The 16,845-nt window shown below is 46.7% G+C and overlaps 1 pseudogene; it reads right to left on the bottom strand.

The window, feature by feature from the left end:
* Positions 1 to 10,966: 10,966 nt before the first annotated feature.
* LOC120886440 (cytochrome c oxidase subunit NDUFA4 pseudogene) lies at positions 10,967 to 13,985 on the bottom strand (annotated as a pseudogene).
* Positions 13,986 to 16,845: the final 2,860 nt, after the last annotated feature.

Raw genomic sequence — 16,845 nt, 5'->3', positions numbered from 1 at the left:
TTCCAAGGGTGCTGCAGGGGGACAGAGCAACCACCACCCATGCAATCTACGAAGATGTCACTATTAGTGACCTCAGAGGAGCTGTAGGTCATTACAAGTCTTGATTTCAGAGGCGAGAACAGGAAAGCTCATGCACAGCCCACCTCCTGCACAGACCCTGCAAGGCTGAAGTGCCTCTGCTGTGTGTGCAGTAAGGAAGCCGCAGTCCAGTCTTGCAAGGTGGCTGGAAGCCTTGCTCTGGTGGTACCGGTGTGACCCCACCTCCACAGGGCTCCCCAGCACCTACCCTTAAGGACACATCGAGAACATGGGCCCTGATTTTGAAGCTCAGGGAGGTGAATATGGGCAATACCGCTTTGATCCAGGCTTCCTGGTTACCTGGTTCCTGGGGTACAGCAGGTGGGGGTGATGGGGGACATGTGCATTCGGCACAGGCTAAGCTGGAAACTGCAGGGAAGGTCCAGGGTGACATATGAGTAACAAGGCCTGTGGCCACCTTTTCCAGGAGATCTGCACAAATACTTTTGAGAACCCACATCAGAGGGAGGGCTGCATCACCTTCCTTCCCACTCTTTGGAAAGATGATTCTATAAAATGATTACGATATGGAGAGGTGATAACACAGCATGCTGTTTGCAGAAGAAAATATTATATGATTTCTTCTGGGTTTTGTGATGTTTGTGTTATTTGTGATACTTTCAGAATTTACAATTTTTTTTTTTTTAGTACTGGCGATTGAACTGGGGGGTACTTCATCACTGATTCCCATCCCCAACATTCCTTTTTTTAAAAAATTTTTTGTTTAGAGAGAAGGTCTCACTAAATAGCTTAAGGTCTCGCTAAATTACTGAGGATGGCTTTGAACCTGCAAATCCTGAGCCCCTGGGATTACAGACATCTGGGCCTCAGAATTCACAATTTGTTACTTTTCATCCTAAATAAATAATCACTGCTCCACCTGATTTTGTATTTGTAATTTTGTATATATATATTTTTTCTTAGCGGGTCTCCTCTCTCCCAAATCCTGTCACTGGGTTCTGGAGGGTAGGTGAATGCCCAGATTGATGGGCACACATTTTCCTTTAGATTTGACTTCTGGAGGCATGTACATTTTCTGCATATTTAAGAAACATAAATAAATAAAATCTCCCTTCCTCATCCTTTTTAACATACTAAAGTAAATAATCCCAGCTGGATTTCAAACCAATATCATAACCACATGGAAGGGGAAAATGAAAAAAATAAAAAATAAATGCAAGTAGCTGGTGAATACAGTGTTTGACTATGTGACCTCACACTTGGGTAGGATGTGGCAGGGGAGAAGGGCAGTTGGGTTAGTAGCGGTGGGGGAAGCGACTCTGATAGCATTTTGGATGGGTTGTTGGTTTGATGGATGAGGGAGTGGTTGGTCTGTTATGGGGAGCGCGGGCTCCACTGTGGAGGGAGGGAGAGATAAACATGGAATGAAGGAAGGGTTTCAGGAATGGTGATGTGGCAGTGTGAACTCACGGTTTCTGAAATATTTACATGCCTCTGTCTCCGAGCCTACCTGCGGGTGGTGATGCGCACGCACCTCCCTGCCTGCCTGCTGGACGCACCCTGTAAAGACACCAGCGGCAGGAGCGCAGCGAGGTCTCCATCGCCACCTTTCTCCAGCGATACCAGGAACACAGACACCACGCATTCCAGGGCTGGCTCAGGGTTGGTCCAAGAGAAACCCGAATCACCTTTCTGTGTCACAAAGGAGAGCAGTGCTAGAAAAATGTGGGGGCACGGCGCCAGGACAAAATCACCTCCAGGTGATTTCCCCGACAGGCAAACCGAGGATATTTTGAGCAGAAGTACTTTGGAATATCAATCCACCATAAACTATGGAAAAAGAAGGAATGAACCAGGCACTGTGGGGCACGCCTGTAATCCCAGAAGCTTGGGAGGCTGTTGCAGGAGGATGACGAGTTCAAAGCCAACCTCAGCAGAAGTGAGGAGCTAAGCAACTCAATGAGACCCTGTCTCTAAATAAAACACAACACAGGGCTGGGAGGGGTTCAGTGGTCCAGTGCCCGAGTTCAAGTGCTATAGAAAATTATATTCCTACAAGATAGCCCCCAAGAAAAACAGAGGGACAGTGTGGCTCAGGAGGAGGGAAGGGAAATTACTCAAACATTAAAGCTCTCCCAGTACCTCCTTTCCCAGTAACAATGTCCCCTGAGGGAAAAAGCAAACTTTCATCCCTTCCTGGGTTTATTCCCAGCATCTCCATCAAAAGCAAAAGTCACCCCTTCCCCATCCCAGTGGGTCCTGAAGGAAGGAGGCAAATACTGAAACCCTGGGCCCTGGACTTTTATCCTTTCCCATTGCAAATGAGTCCTGGAAGGAGAAAAGCAAATAGAGATGCTGTAGGTAACAATGGATCCCAGAGGAAAGAAGATAAGCAGTGAACACCGAGTTGTGAGCTTTTCTCTGTGACAATGAGTTTCAAAACTTTCTACAACTGCCTTCCTGAGTTAAAATTTTAACCTGCACGACTGGACCCCTGACTGTCTGAATAGCACAGCCACAGTCTCCAATGATTAATTCACCCCCAATGTAAACTATAAACCCAGACTCCTCCTTCTGTAACCCAGGGGGCCATTTCCATACCCAGAAAATAAGCCCTCCCATGCCTGATGGATTGACTTCACTGCAGAATAATGGAAAGCTTGCTGATTTGAGGTTCGATTCTTGCCTTTACCTCCATTATTCATGCATCATGAACTTACACCAGGTACAAAAAAAAAAAAAAAAAAAAAAAAAGGAAAGAAAGAAAGAAAAAGTAGGAATGTTAGAGCCCATGACTATGACAAATAGGCAACCAAGTAAATGCACCCAGATGTGCATGGGAAAGAAGGGAGGGCAATTGCCGCCATGTTGAATTCTGTGTGGAGGTTGGATCACAAAAGCTTCATCAATGGCAGTAAGATACTTCATCATCCAACAGTATTTCTCCATAGGTTTATTATTAGTTGCAAGAAAAATTAATAATTTCTAGTGCAGGAATTTTGCAGTGTCTTGAACTGATCAAAAATTAGCATCATCAGTAAGGGGCAGGTGCCATCATTTTCTCCATGTATCTCCAGATGAGGTTCTGAGAGACCCAATATCACTTACGTGATATTCCAGCCAGAAATGCATAACTTGAACCTAATGGGGAAGAGACATCGGACACCCCCTTTCCCTCACTCATTTGTCCTCTCCTCCTTCTCCTCCTTCTCTACCCTCTTTCTGTCTCTGTCTCTGTCTGTCTTTGTCTTTGACTAGAGAATTTTCCATTTTATTAGTTATTTTAAAACATTGACTTTGGCCTTCTTGGATTCCAGAACATGTAGGGGAGCTTAATCTCTGAACCACATCCCTAGTCCTTTTTATGTTTTATTTTGAGAAAGGGTTTCTCTAAGGCTGGCTTTGAACTTGCAACCCTGTGCCTTACTCTCCAGAGCTGCCGGGAATGCAGGCGTGGGACACTGTGCCTGGTCATGAATTTCCACTCTTACTGGCATCTCCTTGCTTTTAATTTCTCTGGGTTTATTCTTTTGTTGTCATTTCAGTTATAAAGTTGGACACTCTGCTCATTAGTTTTCAGCTTCATGGGTTCACAAATAAATTCCCCAATAGAAATTTTAAAATGCTATACTTAGAAATCACTATCATTTTTATAAATTACTTTATAATTCAGACATCATGTATAAATATTAAATTTATAATTTTAAAATTTTCCAGGAAGTGATCTCGAGGGCCAGATGGTTTTACTGAAGAATTCTACCAAAAAAAAAAAATTTAAAAAAAATTTAAAGAATTAACACCAAGCCTTCTCAATTCATTTTCTGAAGGAATTTTTCCTGATGCCAAAACCAGACAAAGACAGAACAAAAAGGAAAAGTTAAATCAATATTCTTCATGGATATAGACAAAAATATCCTCAAAGTATAGATGAGATTAAGTAACATACCAAAAGAATGATATACCAAATGGGATTTATTCCCCAAGGATGTAAGCCTTGTTCAATACTTGAAGATCAATCAATCTGATCCCCATATTAACAGATACAGAAGAAATACATATAATTATGTCATTTGATGAAGAAAAAAAAATACCTGACAAAATTCAATCCTCATTCATCATTAAAAAAACAAATCTCAGAGAGGAATTCCCTGAACTTGATAAAGAGCCTCTACAAAACAAAAAACAAAAAACCCACAGCTAATATCACACTTGGTGAGCTATAGCTAGGCAAGGAGTGTGTCGACACAAAATCAGTTTTTTTTCTTTTTTATTTTCTTTCTTTTTTTTGGCTGTGCCAGGCAGAGTGTTCTAGAATATGCCAGGCAAGGGTCCTACCACTGAACCACGTACCCTCTTTAAAAAAAAAAAATCAAAAGCATGACCCATAAAAAAGAAAGGTGTGGCCCAATGTGGTACTGCACTCCTGTGATACCAGCGACCTAGGAGACTGAGGCAGGAGAATCACAAGTTCAAGGCCAGCCTGGGCATGTAGTAAGATCTTGTCTCAAAATACAAAATAAAAAGGACTAGGGATAAATCTCAGTGGTAGAGCACTCCTGGGTTCAACCCAATACTGAAAAAAAAGGGGCGGGGGAGGAGATGTGAATTTGACCTCATTACAATTGAAAACTTTTGCTCTGAAAAATTCCCCTGTTTAAGTGGATGCAAAACAAATTGAGACTGGGAAAAAAATATGAGCATACCACATACCCCGCAAAGGATTGGAATCTAGACCATCTAGAGCTCAAAAATGCAATAACAAAAACATCCAATTAGAAAAAGGGCACAGACATTTCACCCAGGGGGACACACAGACGGCAAGTTAGCATGAAGAAATGTTGACCAGCATTCGCCATTAAGGCAACGCAAGGTTAAAAGTTCAGTGCTACACAACCATCAGAACGGTTAAAATCAGAACTCAGTGGCAGTGCCAAGAGGCTCTCAGGGCACACCCAGCTGATGAGAATAAAAAAGGGTGTGGCTGTTCTGGAACACAACATATAGTTTCTTTAAAAACTAACTATGCAACAACCACATGACCTAGCATTTGATTGCACTCCTGGGTATTTGTCCCAGAGAAATGAAAACTTCTAGTCACTTAAGAACCAAATGTGAATGTTTGTAGCAATTTTATTTGCAACAGCCCCAAATCCTCTAACAGATGAATGGTTAAACTGTGGCACAGCCACATCCTGGAATACTACTCAGCAGTGAAAAGGAATGGGCTAGTGAGACATAAAACAACGGGCTGGATCCCCAAGAGAACCATGCTGAGTGAAAAAAGCCAGTCCTCAAAGGTGACACGCTGTACAGTCCTGCTAATAGTACACCCTTGGAACAACAAAATTATAGAGAACATGTAACTATTTAAATGGCTGCCAGGAGTTAAGGAAAAAGTAGGAACAGGAAAAAAAGTGGGTGTGGTTATTAAAGGGCATCACGTGAGCTCCTTGTGGTTAGAGATGTCCTGTGTCTTGGCTACATCAATGCCGATATCCTGGTTGTGATTCTGTGTTTGATTTTACAAGGTGTTACCAACTGGGTAAAGGTACATAGGATGTCTTAGCATTTCCCCCCCCATAACTGCACATGAATCAACAATTACTCTACATGTCTTACAGTTTTCTAGGGATGAGGAAGAAGAGTCAGTTAAAGCAATCTAAATATGGCTGCATGGCTGCCGAGGTTGACCTTGATGTCCCTCTAGTGTGGGCAAGGTGCTGTGGACCACAGCTGTGTTGTCATGGAGCCGATCCTCGGCATCCAGGCCGAAGACCTTGGCTCAGATCTCAGCTCTGCCACTTACTGAGCCCTTGTCCTTTGACAAGCCACTTGTGGTGCAGCCTCTTGGTGCCCCCTGTTCCTTCATACTCCCGGCTGCTCCCATGGGGCTGACCTGATCCTGCTAACCAATGCGCACACAGGCCCACGCCTGGCGGTTCAGGAGCTCATCAACCAAGCTAAAATGATTGACTCAGATGACAGGCTGCCATCACGGCAGGGTTCCTGAGGGTCTTCCTTCAGCCTCCTTCCTCTTCTTCCTCCTCCTCTTCCATCTTCCCCAAGAGCTATCAGAAGGGGCACCGGCTTCTTCTGGGACTACAGACCTTAAGAATGCCTGGGAGCTCCCTGGAATCTTCTTCCCCAACCACCTGGAAGAAGAAGTAACTTGAAACCCCAGAAGGACCAGCCGGCCTGAAGTCAGCCACTGTGATAAATATCCTTTTTTATTTGTTGATTGGAATGAGGTGTCTGTCGCTGGCACTTGAAAAAGTAGTGATTATTATTTCCTTTAACCACATTTAGTCTGTTTTATGACCTCTAAAATAGGTGTAATAATAATAATAATAATACCAATTTCACTGGATTATTATACTTAAATAGATCATGCAGCTAAATCTGATCCTTCCCTTCTGCTTAACCATTTGATTAACTTGGGTAGAGTCATGGAGAAGATTAAAACAGAATAGATGCAAAGGAGGGGGGCTTAAAGGTCACCTAGGCCACCTATCCAATACTTTCTTGAGTCTTGTTATTTATGGTGGGTATAATAACAACTTAAAAAAAATACATAATGTGGTTGGGAGAACCAAATGGCTTGATACACATCAAAGCATTTTGCACAAAATGTAAGAAAACAGCTCTTTTACAAATAGCTTGAGGTCTGACGACGGACATAAGGAATAGTCCGAGAATCCTCCAGGCAAATATTCTTAAAATACAGTGCACATGGGAAGCTGGTTGTAGGGGTGTGCACGTCTTTGGCTCCAGCTGCTCAGGAGGCTGAGATGGGGGCTGCTTGAGTCCAGGAGTTCAAGTCCAGCCTGGTCAACACAGATGGACTCTGATTCAAAAACAAGAAAAAGTAAGAATAGGAGGAGGAATAGGGCAGGCTACTTACAATGCAGATGTCTTCCTTTTTATAAACACCCAGGTTGCTCCGGCGCCACACTCTGGGAATTAGTGACTATGGAGAGGGCAAGAAGATGTGGAAAGGGGGCGCTGCGATGCTCCCTGCTGACCATCAGAGAAGAGGCCGCAGGCAGTCACCAGGAGCGTGTGGGAAGGAAGTTATTGCGGGGTCACCACCACAGGCTCCTGGTCAGCGGCTTCCCAGGTGGAGTTCTCCTAGAAGCAGACCTGGAGTCAAGGCAAGTTCAGGTGTGCCGGGGTGATGGAGCGCCTTCTGAGCACTGCCACAGAAACGAGAGAGGCAGGGTGCAGGAGAAGGAGCCAACCAAGGGCGCCGTGGTGGGTGTAGTCCACCACTCAGCTCTTCCTGGCAGCTCTGAAGGGCAAGCAACGCTTCCCAGTACCCGACACCCAGCAGGCACTGGCTACGGGGTGGGGTGAGTGGGGCTCTCTGTCTCCCACCTGCAGCATCAGAGGACAGTGCTCTGAGGGTCACAGGTGCTGGGCATTTTAGCAGCAAAACTCCAAGAAGCTGGAGGATGGGATCTGAGAGTCCGGGCGGGGACCAGAGTGTCCACTACAGAAGCCTGGTTTGCACGGTGAGGTTGGTGCATTACCTAGGAAGGAGCAGAAGGGCATTTTGGAGTTCTGGATGGAAAGGGCCTTGGGGTGGGAGCACCGTGGCCAGAGCTGCAGCTCCTGTGTTCTTATTTCCTGTATTCCTAGCAAAGCACAGACAAACATCCAGAGCACTCTGGAATGTCACCCACCTTCCCACAACCCCTCCCCCGCCACACACACAAAAATGAGGTATTTTTAGCTGTGCTCATTTGCTGTCTGTCTCCCCAGACAGGGTTGCATAACAGGGTTTGCTGGGGGACGGGGAAGCTGCACTCACGGATGGTAAATCCATTTACACTTAGCAGAGCAGCCAGTGTGGCTTAGGGGAGTTGGCAGGCCCCAGACCTCCTGGCACACCAAGGGAAAACCTGATGGATGCCAGCGAGGCAAGGTGACTTCACACGGCGAGGATCGACTCCCGAGCCCTCCCACTGCCCCTGCCATGTTGGAGTTTTGGAATCACAAAATGTCAGAGCTGGGAGAAGGGCCGTCAGCAGCAGATCACCTGGACGGCACTGGTCATTGTAAAAAGATGAGGACCTGAGGCCTCCAGGTGGGGAGGGGAAAGGGAAGAATATCTGTGAAGCAGGGGCACAATCAATCTCAGGCGCCATGCCGGGCACTTTTTCCAGATGGTTCCATTTTAGCCCCTCTGTGACACTGTGGGGTGGGTTGATGATGCCATTTTATAAACAGGATACGAGCTCTTGGAGGTACCAGAGCTTCTTCTCTAAGTCAAACACTCAGGAGGGAACTGAGGTTAGAACCAGGCCCAGGGGTGCCCAGCTGGTACCCTAGTGTGTTTTCTCAATCTTCAGGGTGAATCCAGGAATGACTTTCCAGCCAGCCACGAAGGAGCCCAGGCCGGTAGCCTCCACTGAAATGTCAGGGCCCCAGGGGTGGACACCATCTCGTCTGTTCATTGGTCAATATCATTGACTAGACAGGGCCTGCCTGGCTCACAGTAGGTGTACAAAAAACATCTATTGGATGACAAGTCAAGCAAGCAAGCACTTACTGTGCAGTGATTTGTCCCACCGAAGAAAGAGTCCTGGCCCTTGAAGTGCTTGCTTTTGAGTTGATAGAAGATGTGCACCTGAGTTTTGGGTTAAAGTCTTGAACTTCTTTCTAAGAGAGTAAATAGGAAACGGGCTCTGGAAACCCCTTCAATGAATTCCTGCTATTGACTGCCCTGCGTCCATTTCTCTTCCTGCTGGGAGAAGTAGCCTGAATTTCAAAACCTACCTCTTCCCTCTCCATTCTCAGCTTTATGATTTAGATGGACTCAACCTCACCTGCCTCAGAGGTGACCCAGTCTGAATGCACCATCTCTGTTGATAACAATGACCAGTTGGGAAATGGTAACTGTTTAAACTGATTCAATCAGTAACTCGTCAAGACCTTTCTCCTGAGTTTGAATTTGCTGTTTCTTGAATGAGGATGTATATAACTCTCAGACCTCTTGGAAATTTAGGGATTATGAATTGGGTGAGATTTGTCCAAAACAGAGTCAATATCAATGAAGCAACTGTAAGAAATTGAAAGAAAGAAAGAAACCATGTCCTAGAACACATTATATGGGATTCTGAATCAACTCTCCATGTACCAATCACCATGTATCTCTGAAGTTTTCAGGATGAACAATAAACTTCCTTTATTAAAGAAAAAAAAGAAGAAAATGTAAACATGGAAAATGTCACTAATGGCCCCAAATGACACAGATGCACGTATGAGCTTGTTTTGTCCAGTTGGGCTGGGCTCAAAGCAGCTTTGTGGGGGGTGGTGAGAGGTATTCCACCCTCTTCTGCCATCTCTCCTATGGTCGACTGAAAGGAGCTACTCCTCGTGCCTTCCACCCAGGACCTTGATCTGAAATGGGCTCCCTCCAATTCCCCATATTTAGGGCCCACCAGCCTTCAAGGCTGAGCCTGCGAGTCATCTCACCTAAGGAGCCCACCCTGATTCCTTTAGCTGGTAGAGATTTCTCCTACCTCTGAGTTCCTATGAAACTTGACTGGCACTTCCCTCGGGGTGCATACCTTATCTCCTTTACTGACCCCCAAATAGGTATCAGGCTCACCGCTGTAGCCCCAAATACCTAACAGCTCTGACATGATGGTGCTCCCCCAAAAGATGAGTGTTAGTCTGGATGTAGAACGTTCCCTAAAATCTCGCAGGTTGAAGGCTTGGTCCCAAGGTGGTGGCACTATTGGGAGGTGATGGAAACACACAAGGTGCCTGGCACCTTGACAGGGAGAGGTGAAGACTGGGCTCATTGGGGAATGGCTGACTGAAGACCTCCCTGTATGGAAGGTCTCAGCGACTTCTGGTGCAAGAATTTCTTACATTGAGATTCAGGGTCCCAGACACAGCATTCCAAGAGGTCCTGGAGAGGTTCTTCAGATTTCTTGTGAAATTTGCATCACTCTAGTATGCTGATTTTAAGTCTTTGGGGTATCAACCAAGGAGTGGGATGACTGGGTCAAATGGTGGTTCCAATCCAAGTTATCTGAGGAATCTCCATTGCTCCAGTCAAGCAAGTCACTACAGGTATCCCAGAATCCAGCAGACACGAATTAGACTCGGGGAAGCAGCAAAGAGTTGGGGTCCTTCTTTAATTTCCTGCACCTATCTTGTTCCTCTTTAAAATTTGAGGAGCTTATAATTTTTTTAAATGTTAAAAATATTTAAAGCTGTTTCTTTAAAATTAGGACCTTAGGAAATATGATCTGGCCTGTGCTACTTTGAACGTTTTTCTTGGTGCTGGGGATAGAACTCAGGGCCTCGCTCGTGCTAAGCACACACTTTTCCACTGAGCTACATCCTCAGTCACACCTCCTACCTACGTTTTTTGACTATTTCTTCTTGTCACTGATAAAGATGAATGAAATTATGGCATTTACAGGTAAATGGATGGAGTTGGAGGATATCATGCTAAGTGAAATAAGCCAATTCCAAAAAACCAAAGGCCAAATGTTTTCTCTGATATATGGATGTTGATCCACACAGTAAAGGAGGGGGGAACTTTGGATTGGACAGAGGGCAGTGAGGGGAGGGGGTGTGGGGGTGGGAACGATGGTGGAATGGGATGGATATTATCACCCTGTGCACATGTATGATTGCGCGAATGGTGTGACTCTGCCCCATGTACAGCCAGAGAAATGAGAAGTTGTGCTTGATTTGTGTACAATGAATTGAAATGCATTCTGCTGTTAAATAATAATAATAATAATAATAATAATAATAATAATAATAATAATAAAAGACTTCCCACATCCTGGTAAGTGAAACTAGTGGTGTAAACGTTCTGGTCCCATTCTTGATTTTAGAGAGTGTTCAACATTGCACTTTCCATATCATGTCTGCTATGGATTTTTTTCATGTCAGATATTTATTAATCAACTTCATAAACTCCAACCAGCCAGCATGCTTTCAAGCACTCAGAGGAGAAGCGTGTCCTGGCTGAGTGGGAATCTTGTGGTTGGCTTCTGGAAGACTTCATTCTAGGCAGCTTTATGTTGATGCGTGTCATTTGGAAGCCGGGACCTTCTTGCTTCAGTTTTGCTGTAATACACAGTCACCGAGCAGGACTTGTGCTGATCATTGGGACCTAAAGCATCCCAGAGTTCTGGGTTATTCTTCCTATCCCCACTGATACCTGGATTAAATGATGCCAGATACAAGAATACAGTACCGCTCCACACCTCCAGCTCCAGGAAGTGGGAAGAGGGGAATCAGGCTTGGATGCTTCTTGGCCTGACAGAGGATCTAGCAGAGGTCTCTGTTTTAAAAGAAGATAAGAACAATCTGCCAGGCTAAGGCTAAGCTGTAGGATGTTTTGTATTCTTTTATCTGATTAAGCAAATTACCTTCTATTTCCACTTTGCATTCATAGATTTTTTGAAAATAATATGCACCTGTACTTTGATTAAATAAAAATGAAACAATAAAAGATGAACACAGGAAGGAAGAGCCTGGGTGATGAGAAGCAGGGAGGCCAAGGGAGACCAGGGAAGGATGGAATGGTCTTGCAGGAGGGTCAGCAGGCCAGAGCCTCTGGAGGAAGGTCTTTGTAGAGAGGGCTGCTGAGACAGGAACTAAGTTCCTAAGTAAGAAACTGCAGGTCTGAATCCTCAAAAGGTTCAAAAGTTGGGGACCAATGGGGTCATCTAAGGACAGCAATACCACATGGCCAGAGAGGCAGGTGTCCTAGGCTGGCTGTGAGTCAGATGTGGGGTGTGGCCACTCGGTCCCACGATGGCTGCATCTGCTGCGGTGGCCAAGCAAGCCTCTCCATCTTCTCTCTGACTGTCACTCAGGTAGCTTTATGACGGCTGGAGAAGGGACTTGGGTGTTCCCATGGCAACAGGGGAAAAAAAAAAAAGAATCTGAGGAAGGGAGAAAGAAAACCATTCAATGGAATCTGACCCTGAAATAAAAAGAAAAAAAAATCCAATAGCTGAGTTTTTTTTTAGGAAAGAGGGAAAATCAAAAACAGTGTTTGGTTCGTGAGTCACACTGACTTCTTCCAGTTACCAGTTTTCAGGCTCCAAACAGGGGAGCCTGGGGATGTCAGTGGTGGTGAGGATGCCCAGCTCACCTTCCTCCCAACTCTATGTTTGGCTCTTTCCAGGGAAAGAGTGACTCTGGCTGCCTAGAGCTCTGTGTCCCCACTGGCACACAGAGCCAGGAGACTGGCCCAAGCCACACCCTCCTGGGCCCTCAGTTCCCCTCTCTGGAAAGTGAGGTGCTGGCCTGTGTGGTCTCAAGGTCCCTGAGGGCTCTGACATCATTTGTTGTGCTTTAGTGTGGGGAAAGCGTCAGAGGTTGCTATGGCCATCCCCTGGTGCCTGACCGTTGGCTGTGTTGCAGGGGTGTGTTCTTCTGTCTGCAGTCTAGAGAGAGAACGCTGAGCCCCGGCAGCCATGCTCATCCAGAAGATGGCTGGAGTTTTAGCTATGCCAATGGGAAGGAGAGACTCTAAGGGCAGGACAAGGCTGGAGGCTTCTTGAGGAGGTCCCTCCAAGCCTGAACACTGATTCTGTTGACTGCTTGGGCTGGTGCAGGAGATGGAGTTCAGATGCAGGGGGATGGACTAGAAGGCAGTCACCCTGAAGCAAGCTCCCAGTCCCAGCCATGACTTTGGTATAAGTTTGGTAGCAATGACTGCATCCCCACCACCTCGCTACATGCCCTTTCTCTATGAAGGACAAGCTTCATCGCTCCAATAATTGAAGTACACGTCCTCCAACAATGGACAGTAGGAATATGGCAGCCATATTCATGTCACTCAAAGAACACTCAGTCAGCACTGAGAGCCAGAGGAGTGGCAGGAATCTTCTGCACCCTCAGTCAGCCTCTGCCTGTGAACCTTGTCTAGACAGGCCATCTGACTGAGCTCAGTACACCTGGTGTGTAATGTCACAGGTACATGTTCACTGTGACTCTGACCTCAGGGTCCAGGCCCCACTGATTCTGTTCTACAATGCAATGCACAGAGACCCAGAGGTGTGGAAGGCCCTGATGGGGCTGGCCTTTGCTGAGCAGAGGCATGTGGCATGGTGGTCACCAGGTGCACCTCCCTGTTATCCAATGAGCAGTAAGCAACGTCTTGCAGGAAACACCTGAGAGTTTGCAGAAGGGGCTGTTTTTCAGTAATGTACAGAGGACTAAGGAACTCACAGTGATGGCAGCCCCAGGGAGTCCTACAGGGAAAGCTCTTCCACCCTTGTCACTGAGGGGCTTAGGGGTGGAAGCCCATGATGGGAAGGGGTGACAACTGAGCTTGGGATAGGGGATGAGGATAAGGGATGAGGGCTGTGGCTGGGAGAAGACGAAAAGCTCTACTAAACCAGGGCTCCCAGCAACTCAGGAGGCTGAGGCAGGAGGATTGCAAGTTCAAGGCCAGCTTCAACAAATTAGTGAGGCCCTGTCTCTAAATAAAACGTAAAAAGGGCTGGGGATGTGGCTCAGTGGTTAAGCATACCTGGGTTTAATTCCTGGCACCAAAAATAAATAAATAAATAGATAGATAAATAGATAAATAAATAAATAGATACAATAAGCCAGGGCTGGTAGGGAGGAAGTGGGGTCACCCCTTTGGCCTTTCAGTTCTCCTGCCAGGGTGCCATGGCCAAATCCAAGCAGAACCCAGGAGGGGAAACAGAGTAGGCTGAAGATAGAGATCAGCCCCCAGAGCTCAGGGCAGGAAGGGGAGAGGTGTCCCTGGAGGGTAAAGACCTCCTGTGCCTCGTTCCCCATGTTAAAACAGTGACAGTAACACCACCCACAGCATAGGCTACCGTCAGAATTAATTGATTAGATCCATTAGCTATCTATCTGTCCTCTCCCTATCATCCCAGTCTAACCAATGCCTGGATGAGCGCCTGGCCCAGGTGTACACAGGTAGCCATGACTGTATTATTACACATGTTTGCTCCCTTACTCCACACACCCAAATTTTCTCCCTCCCCTTTGGTTGGAACCAAGCATCCTGACTCCCCAGGCCAGATCTTTCTTCACCCACCACTGTCCACTCTGAAGTGTCCACCCTTGAGTGACTGGCGACATCTCCGGACAGCTGACCTCACCAGTTGGCCTTGGAACAACTGGGTCTTTCAGTCAGGGGAACATGTGACCCAGAGTGGGGCCAAGTAGGACCCCAGCTGTGTGCATGGACTCCTTGGGGTGAGATTTCTGCTGTTCTCACTGTGCTTGGTCATGACCTTCTGTCCTGGGTCATGTGGCCTTGTTCCCACCTATGGAGGTGCCTCTGAGCAAGGCTTCAGCTGACCTCAGAGTGACCCCCTCTCCACCCTTAGCCTGATCCCCTCTGGGCCCTGGGTCATCTTCTAGGGGCACACATGTGAGCCGATTGTTTTTGCAGTGTTTTGTTCACAATAGCAACAAGCACCCCTCTTCTGCAGCCTCTGAAAGCAAGATGCTGTCAACTAGGAGGGGCCACAAAGTAGCTGGCAGCAAAACACCCAAAACACAATCTTAGGTTCATCAAAACTCTGCAAAACAAACTCAGTCTCTAGAAAATATTTTAAAAATTTTAAATGAACAACAACAAAAAAATATGTCAGGCTCAAGCTCCTTCCCAGTGATGACTCATTGGCACAAACCTAGGCCTTGCTTTGTGGTGTCAGGTCTGTCCCCTTCTGCCACATTGCAGCCTTGGGAATCTCTGTGAACTCTGACACAGCACCACTCAATCCAGGAACCCTCAGACTCTAGGACTCGGAGGAGGCCACCATTGGGCATCAAGGATCTTAGGAACACATATGAATTCCAGGTCAATAAAGTTGAGAAACTCTGACTTTTGCATGAATTGTACCATTTTCTTGTGGTCTGAGCTTTCATCAGAGTTCTGATGGGGTCTTGTATTAGTCAGCATGGACCAAGTGATGCTGTGATAACAAGCAATCCCCCATTCTCAGTGGGTGATACCAATAATGAATATTCAGAGAGCCATTGATTGGAGTCTATTTTTTGTCCCTGTTCCTATTCCTTACTGCCCAACTATGAAAGGAAAACTAAACAACAATAGACAAACATACCAAATTGCTTGATTTGATTATCCTGTGTGTGGTGGCACACTAAGATCCAAGTGTTTTATGAAGTGCTCTTATGTGCACTTGTGAGGCAGAAGAGGAAACTGAGGCTCCCAGAGGGGAATCCACTGTCCTAAGTCCCCTGACTAGTTGTCCAGTCAGAAGCTGGACTGAGATTTCAACTCAAGCCCACCCCAATGGCTGCAGGAATGAACCCCATCACATGTAATCTTTCCAACATTGCTACCAGTTCTAGTCATTGGTTTGGGCTTTTGAGTTTACATAGCATTTCATTAATTTGGCAAATATTTGCTGAGCACTCTCCATGTCCTGAGAATGGTTCTGATGCTTGGGTACAGGGTACAGGGAAAGAAAGAGAACAGATTGGGGGCTGCGAGATGAGAATCATGGAACCAGTAACTGGGGAAGGAACAGGGTTTTAACCAGGAGGCCTGGTGCCTGGTGGGGATCCAGGCTCCACAGTGAATTAGCCAGAATGACTCCTGAGCCTTTCACACCAGACCAAGCCACCTGCATCCAAGGAAGGGCTGGGCTCTCTGAAAGGGGTTTTGGAGACGTCATGGTACCACTGAGCCCAGGCTGCATTTTTTTAAAATGATGAATGTGACTCCACACATTCATCATTTAGTCTCCAAAAGCTTGGGATCTGGTTCAGAATGTTCCAGCAATGTTTATGAGATGAATGAGTTAATGAGTAAATGAACACATGGATGAAGCCTGGTGGTGGCAGTGCCCCTCTGCTCTTTGGACCTCAGCTTCCTCATCTGTCCACTGAGTCGATGTCTAAGGAACCCTTCCCTCAACATGTGATGACTAATGTGACAGCAGCATGCCTGTGGGGTTGGAAAGCCTGTTTGCCATGTCATCCCCAAAGGACCATGTGTCAGTCCCCAGAGTTGGCTTCTGGATTGTCTGGGTGGTTTTAGCCCAGAGACGGTTGCTCCCTCGGCCAGTATGGCTCTTGGCTCCAGCAGCCTTGTTGTGGGGTTGGTGGGAAGCCGTGTTCTGAGACTCTGGGGCCAGAGTTCGCGTCAGAGGCAGACGGGCGTGACCTTGGGAGCACTGACGGAAATGCCTTTTCCCAACTACCTCTTCTGCATGTCCCTGGAATTCCACTGTTCATGATTTCTTCCACTGGGGTCAGCATTACCCTTCTTTTGTGGGTCTGCTTGATAAATGCTGCCAATCTTGGCTGAGTAATGGAACATCTGGATAAAATTCAGTTCCTGAAGCCAACCTCTGCACCAAGGGGCTGGGGTGGATGGAGAGGCGGCGGTGGTTGACGGTTACACCATGACTGGGTGTCCAGCAGGTGCCATGTGACACAGACCGCACACATCCCTGGCTTCGGCCCTTACCTTAACCCTGGGGGATATGCAAGTTTGGCCTCATTTTACAGGTGGGGAAATTAAGTCAGAGAGGCTGAGACACTCGCCCAATGTGACATCACTGATGTCTCCCGCCCACATGACCACCGCACTACAGCCACCTCCTGTGGGGAGAAAGTCAGGGCAGTGAACAGGACAGAGGCTGAGGGCAGGCATCAGTCGCGGGCCATGCGGGGAGCCCTGTAGGGGTGATCAGGAAGGCCTGGAGGATCGTATTCCAGTCAATTCTGGAAGGATAAGAAGAATTTTCATATCTTGAGAAGGGAGCAGGGCCCCACAGGTTTAGAAAGCTACAGAAGTCAAGCCAC

This window comes from Ictidomys tridecemlineatus, chromosome 5, assembly GCF_052094955.1.
Source record: "Ictidomys tridecemlineatus isolate mIctTri1 chromosome 5, mIctTri1.hap1, whole genome shotgun sequence".
NCBI lineage: Eukaryota > Metazoa > Chordata > Mammalia > Rodentia > Sciuridae > Ictidomys > Ictidomys tridecemlineatus.
This window is presented reverse-complemented; position numbering and strand designations above follow the sequence as displayed.